Raw genomic sequence first — 7,891 nt, forward strand, 5'->3', positions numbered from 1 at the left:
AAAGAAAAGAATAGAAAAAAATAAGTATAATGGGGACAAGATTTCAATAATCACACTCAAACAGAGAAATCGACCAAAATAGATAGGTAAATAAAAATAATAATAACAATAATAAATGAAGGTAAAAGATATATATATATATATATATATACACATATATACATAAAATACCAAGGTTTTGTGCTTTTTTGCATTTTGTTTTTTTCCCCTCCTGCCCTGGCACAGTAAATATTGGGGTCATTCGAAAAGGAATTCAAATGGCCTAAGAAATATGGGGTTTCTCCATCCTTGGAGTATACTGTCATGGGATCAGCTCTAGACTTTGCTCAGGATCATTTATTCTCCCGGTGGTGTTTTTTGGTGTGTGGAAGACTTCTGTTCTGTCCAGGGTGATACACTCAGAGCTCTGTGTTTAGAGGTCTCAGTATCTGCACAGATCCTGAGGTAAGGACTTATGGTGAAGTCAGTCTTTGTGGTTCTAGAGGTTCTGTTACCTCAGTGTCGTTTCTAGTCCATCTTCTGTGGTGGTGACCTTGGTCTTTGCACTGAACCTAGGATGGCACCTAGGTTAGCGCCTTTCTTTGTGCTTCCAGAAGGCCCATTCTGTTGCAGTTTGTCTCTGTCAGACCTTTTGGGACTGGGGATCATGCTTATTGTGCAAGTCATAGTTCAATCCCTAAACTAGGGCTTTTTTATTGGTCCCAAGATGTATACTGTCTGGTCGTGGTTCTAGTAGCCAGTCATCTGTAAGTCACGATCTTGGCTTTTGGACCTACCAAAGGATGCCGAGTCTTCTGGTTTTGTCTTGTCGTTAGCTGGTAAGGTAGGCTAATCTGTTCTAAGGTCAAGTTGTTCACATTTTCCTTTTTGTCAGGATATCATGTTAGCGCTGGCCCTTGTTGTTGACCCCGCAGTATTAAGGCTGTCCCGGATGGAGTTTGTTTCCTGCAGCTGTTGTGAAGAGCTGTGCCGATTCTATGTCTGGGATCCAGGGTTCAAGGCTGGATGACTGGCATCTAATCATCTGAGGTCTAAGTGATTCCACATGACATATTTTCAAGGTAGGAGATACCCCTGTATTGTAAACAACTATGAGTTCCTATCTCTAGTAGATAAGAGCTCTTTATTTTATATGTAAGATTTCCCCATTATTTAGTGTGTCTTTGCAGGGGGAGGTGGAGCTACATTGTATTGTCGGTGTGGTTGGGGGTGGACAGAGGGGATAACAGACACAGGTCACATACCCAAAAATGATAAAAAAAAATAATAATAATAAAATAAAATAAAATAAATAAAAATGTATGTGCTCGCAAATGTATATATAGGACCAATATTTAAAAAAATAAATAAATAAATTTAAGAGAAAAAAAAAAGAACTAAAATGAGTTAGTGAAGTTTTTAAAGGACCAAAGTGGTGCAAAAGACTACCTTACATTTGGGGGAGAGCAAGTAACAAGGTGGTGTATTACAGGTCTTATGCCTATGTTGGAAGTACAGTTTTTCCCATTGTCTTTTGGGTTTTTCTTGTGATGTGTGGGTTCCCAGGCATCTTCCTATCACACCCCCTGACCATATTCAGGTTGGTAAAAATTTGCGCCAGGGAGGTCTTGGAAGAATTCTTGCATTGGGGATACTTTTGGACCTAGGTCCGGTTTCAAGAAACAGTCCACGTTAGGGGGAGTTGGTAGGGAGGGCCTCGCAGCATGAGTCCGCAGGGGAGTTGGCTGTCTTTTCTTGCCCGGGACGAGGTGTGGATTTGACTGGGTGTCCCTTCTCTTGGGTGCTGGGTACTGGTTCGTTGGGGTAGGAGGTCGATCTTGTTGCCTAATAGATTAAGGACTGAGGGTGAAGTGTTTTAATATAGAGGGAGGTCTGGATGGGATTGAGGGGTGGAGGGATAGTTGGATTTCCAGAGGGGGGAAAGGGTAAGGTGTATGGAAGGGGTAGGGAGGGAGAAAAGAGAAAAATACATTAGAAAGAAAGGGAGAAGAGAAAGGATAGAAAGTAAAGAAAAGAATAGAAAAGAAAAAAATAACCAAGAAAGTGGTGAGAAGAGAGGAGAAAATAGCAAGGGAATGCTGGTTTGCTTGAATGTGTTCAGTGAATAGAGCATGTAGTTTGGGTCTGTACGTCGCTGTTACTGCTTCGGTGGTCTGACTGGTCACGTGCTTGAAACCCTAAAAGAAGGTAAACCTAGAGATAGAGTGCATGTTAAAGAGTTTTCTCAGGGCCATCTCGTAGTGCAAACTGGGTATGGTATCTCGTGTGGTATCCCGAGTTGCCATCTTAGCTTGTCTGCCCTTTGTATCCAAGAATGCCTGAGGACAGAAAAGATGAGAGGTTATTTTAAATATAGTAAGATAGAGGCATTAATACGTAGTTTTATGGGATGTTTCCATTGAAGTCAGTGGTTTGCCTTGGTATTCTTTACCTGTGTTCCTGTATACGATCTCTACAGGATTATTATGGGCCATTATTGTAGTAGGTTGATTACGTACCTGTTCTATCTATGCTGCTGTTCTGGTGTTGCTGTTTTCTTTGTGGTATAATGTGTAGTCGAGAGTTTGTGTTGTTCCTTTTTCATGTGTTTTGGGCACTGTTCCCAGGTATATGTTGACTATTACAGTGATTGGAGTTTCTACCCTGTTAGACCCTGTTATTTGATTGTTAAGTATTAGTTGTGATTGAGATGTATGTTCTATGTGCTTCAGAATAATGCTACCATTCTGTGTTTATCTTTTGTCTTCTGACTTACTTCGTTTAACATAACATGATCTAAGTCCATCCACGTTGCTGCAAAATCTGTGATTGTATCATTTCTGACTGCCATGTAATATTCCATTGTGTATAGATACCACATCTTAATGATCCATTCATCTGTTGTTGGACATCGCGGTTGGTTCCAAGATTTGGCTATTATACTGAGTGCTGCGATAAATAGTGGGGTGCACACGTATTTTGGAATGAATGTTCTTCCAACTTGGGGGTATATACCTAGGAGTGCAATTGCTGGGTCAAACGGGAGCTCAATTCTGAGTTCTTTGAGTACTCTCCAGACTGTTCTCCATAGATGTTGGACTAGGGGGCATTCCCACCAGCAGTGGATGAGAGTTCCCTTCATACTGCATCCGCACCAACAAAGATTGTTCTCAGTATTTTTGATGTGAGCCATCCTCACTGGTGTAAGGTGGTATCTCATTGTTGTCTTGATTTGGATCTCTCTGATGATGAGTGAAGGTGAGCATGTTTTCATGTGTTTGTTAGCCATCCTTCTGTCATCCTCAGAGAAGTGTCTATTCATTTCTTCTCCCCATTTTTTTATGGCTTTATTTGGTTTTGAGGGGCTCAGTTTTCTGAGTGCTTTGTAAGTTCTAGATATCAGCCCTTTATCTGATATGTCTAGTGAAAATATTTTTTCCCATTCTGTTAACTGTCTTCTTGCATTAAGTAAGGTTCAAACTGGAAATAGTAAAGCAGGGACACATGTAATAAGTTTAAATTTAGTCACAGAATTTTATAATCTCTACATATATGTTCAATGACATATTATACATACACATGTGAAATCATTTTATTTTGTGAAAATGTTAGATAATACCAATTTTTCAACAATCTTTCATATAATCCAAATTGTCAATGTGCAGCCAGTCCTTTGGGGAGAAATTATCAATATCCGAGTCCTTATGTGTCAACTAAAAAGTGTGAACTTTACTAACATGGTTCAGCTCGCATCTGGTGTAATTTAGAAGAAAGTAATTTAACAACATAGGTCAGTTTACATTTACACTGGCAGCAAATGTGTAACTAAGATAAGTTTTTAATTTCTTTTTTATTTAGATTACTAATTTATTTACATTACTAATTATATAACCTCCCTAGGATCATCCTAACAAGATATGCACATCTATACTCTTCAAAGAGGCTATTGAAAGGTATCAAGGATTACAATTAGGCAAGCTCCCATTCATTTTTTTTTATTTAGCTTTGATTTAAATTGAAAACAATTCTTAAAATTGTACTTGAGCACAAAAGATATTTTTCAAGGCAAGAAGTATTTATATCTTAACAAGACCAGATTTAACATTGAATTTTGTTCTTCAAATTGTAGAGACTGAAGAGAAAAATAAGTTTATTTTTCAGAAAATATTTACATATGTACGTAAAAGGTAAAAATTTGGCAACAAAAGATACTTAAGTAAATGTGGGCATCTCAAAAGCTTTCTCAAAGAACCTGCTATTTCATTTTGTTGAATCGTAAGAATATTTAAGATCTTTATTTTATTGTCAATCTTGGGAGCCAGATAGTACTATAAATGTCCCATATCAGTGACTTTATACTCTATAATCAAGGGAATATCTGCAGATAGTCGGAGTGTTACTCATGTCACTCATGTCAGTGGTAACAGCTTCCTCTTCTTTATCAACATTTCTTGTCTGTGACTTTTAATAATTCCATTTCCAAGCTCTTGACCTGCAGAAAATTTCACTCCACAAGAAATAACCACAGCATCTCCTATATGACTGAGACCTCGGCATATGCTTGCAAACTCACCAGAAGGCATTTTTACTACTCAATTGTACTCTTGTTCTGGAATTTCAGGTTGTTCAACATCTAAATTCATTCATTTCATTTCATAGTCTGACACGTTTTCTTGATTTGGAGCTTCAAACACGAGGACCAAAGTGTCTGTGTTATCTTCAGCTCTCTGTGTAATGATGTCTTTATTGCCAATGACACATTTTAGTATTCATCCGAAAGTACTGGTGACTTTCAGGTAAATTGCGGTCACATCGGTAAGTGTTGAAGTCCTCGGAATGCAGAGTATGCTGCACTAAGGAGACGTGAGACTATTCCATGCTCTGCGATCACTCCACTCAAGCCGATGTTCCAACGGGCCTCATTGATGAGATTTTTAAGGGCCTCAAGAACATTCTTCAGGATGTAGCCCTGGACAAGGTGCGCCTTGAACATGGTGACAAAGTTGCTTCTTCAGGATGTAGCCCTGGACAAGGTGCGCCTTGAACATGGTGGCAAAGTTGCAGTGATCCAGATGTAGGCTGTGGAAATGAGTATAGCTGGCTTAAGTTCAGCGAGGTGCCCCGAAACAGCCAACCCAACAATTTGCCTCTGAGAGGGCAGAAGAGAACAGCCGCTGCAGGCACCAACCATCCAACTCTTTTTTGTGAGCCAAGCTTCCATTTTTAAGCAAAAAGGTGGTTATTAGAAACGACTTTTGAAATAAGTTCAACAGATTTTATTTTATTCAAGAATTTCTCATAGATATTTAGTATATATCTAAACATATAATATATATACTTATATTTCAAAGTAATCAATATATAAATATAAATTATATTCTGCCTGAAAATTTTGAACTGTGATTTTAATTAATTTTTAGAAGTCATTTTTGTTTGGTATTGTCTTACAAAAATTTAATATTTAATATTTAATAATAAATTTAATATTTCCATATTAAACATTGTTAATTATTCATTAATAAATATTTGCCTCTAAAGAAGTACATATTTACTTCAAAAAGCTGTTTTATATATAATATATAGAAAATATATAAATATAAAATATATAAAGAATAAAATATATAGAGAATATACAGATGGAGAAGAAATAGGCCCTCAACAATTACATAAATGTTAGATTTCAAAGTTCACTCTGAACCACAAATGCTAGGTGTTCGCTTTTGTGTTTTTTTTTTCCCCTGGTATATTGAATGTAGGAAGCAAACCATCTCTACTACATACATTTCACTAAAAATATCTCTTCCTTGCTATAACTTCTAGAGGTTGCCATTAAAGTGTCTGATATGATATTATATTATTAATCTTCATGAAATTCTACTAAACAAGAGTGCATTTTATGGAAGAGAATCCCAACCATCATTCTTGGAATAGGGTCAAACTCAGGACCTGACATATGCATAGAATGTGCCCCTTGAAGGCCATTAACTAGTTGTCCATTTGACCTCTTTCAGATTTTTAAATGTTCGCTGTAGTTTAAGTGATATTTTACTATTTTGATTTTGATGTGCAAAACTGTTCCTTTATCATCACAGTAGTAACACTATATCATAGTAAAAAGTAAATGGGACTGAAAAGATAGTAGATGCCAAATTAATGTGCATATCTTACATTGTACCTTACATCTGTGCAACAGATTCTGACTCTAATCCCCAGCATTATGAGATGACCCAGATGATCATAAAGCTTACATATCACCCAATTTTCAGACCCTTGCTTTGAAATATCAGCTGAGTGGGGTCCTCTGTTCATTTCTCCAGAAACCCACTCCACCCTGGACAAAAAATTTAGTACATAGTACTAGAAAGTTTTTTAAAGAATAACTAAGGAATGAATAAAATAAATATAAATCACCTAAACTATCAGTGATTCAAATCCATGTGCAAAACCTTTATCTTGGAAACTCTAGAAGTGATTAAAAGTGACTATACATTAGGAGACCTCAAAGTTACAAAGAAAGCTCATATCCTACTTTGTGATTCCAAGATTTTATGAAATACATGGAATTAAAAATTAGCTTCACTGCTGAGAAAATTCAAACAGTGTGAAAAAGTAAAGAGAGTTTTTTGTAATGAGTGAAATAAAGAAAATGAGGGAAATTAGATAGAACAGCAACAAAAAAGTACAAATTTATAATCCACCTTTGTGAGAATATAGGTTTGGTTATGAAAATCAAGTCTACATAAATAAAAATAAATAAAATTATGGTAGACATTAAAAGAAAGGAATATAATCATAATAATATAATATAATCATATTTAGTATTCAACCTAAATAAATATGTAGACAACAGATGAATAGACAACTCTCAACTTGCTAATGTTTCCTCTCAAGAATAAGATGATACAAACTCAAAGCAATTAAAATTAACATGTTTGTGCCATTAATTGTTTCTGGGACATTGAATTAGTCAATATGAATCCAAACATCAGTCTTAATAAAGGTGGGTACATATATAATTTCTTATATTTTATAAATAATATCATCAGTTTTGAAAAATCTCATTATTCATACTTCAGTATAATTAAAACACTTCTCTGTTCTGATGTTTGTCAGAAATAATGTTAGAAACTGAGAAACAAGTTTAGAAACATGCCTTGTTTACTATGACATTCAAGTTCTTAATTTTTCTATTTCATTTATTAAAGTTTTGAGGTAGATATATTTCTTATTTATATATTTGAACAATTGTATACGATCAATACTTATGTAGCTTGCCTTAAATAGCTCAGACATTTATTATGATTCACTTACCTAAAATGAGATAATGTTTATCAAATACATGTAATCTTAAATCAAATTTACATAACTAAATATGTTTTAAGTTCTGTAATTGAAATTTATATTTTATTCATGTATATTTATACCTATACTTTTTATAAAGTCTACGGTATTTTTCACTCTTATCATTTTGGGGCTAAATAAAACAGTCTAAAAAGATAGTAGACAGGTTGAAGAAGATATATATACCTAGATGGGGATGTACCTAGAATTACAGATGTATCTCTAGAGTCTCTCAAACAAAACACTTGAGGCTCACACCTTGAACAACCAGTTTGGCTGTTTGAGAATTGCTGGGAGGGACCCTAGGCCCCTTCTAATTTTGATCATTCTTTTAATTGAATCAATGCTAGATACATAGCTGTATACATGAAATACAAAGCTGTTCATGATTGAGCTTCAATTATACAATGTTCCACACCCATCCCTTCCTAGTAAATATTTCCCGTCATCAATGTCCCCAGTTTTCCTCCCACTGCACACTATATCTGTGTATAACAGGCATTTATTTTTTATCTCTCCTCTCCCACCCACTCTCTCTTCAGAACTGAGATTTCAAAAAATGTCACTAAAG

At 35.6% G+C, this 7,891-nt stretch overlaps 1 pseudogene; it reads right to left on the minus strand.

Moving 5' to 3' along the window:
- Positions 1-4,332: 4,332 nt before the first annotated feature.
- Positions 4,333-4,972, minus strand: LOC126007300 (proliferating cell nuclear antigen-like; annotated as a pseudogene).
- Positions 4,973-7,891: the final 2,919 nt, after the last annotated feature.

This window comes from Suncus etruscus, chromosome 4 (assembly GCF_024139225.1).
Source record: "Suncus etruscus isolate mSunEtr1 chromosome 4, mSunEtr1.pri.cur, whole genome shotgun sequence".
Taxonomy (NCBI): domain Eukaryota; kingdom Metazoa; phylum Chordata; class Mammalia; order Eulipotyphla; family Soricidae; genus Suncus; species Suncus etruscus.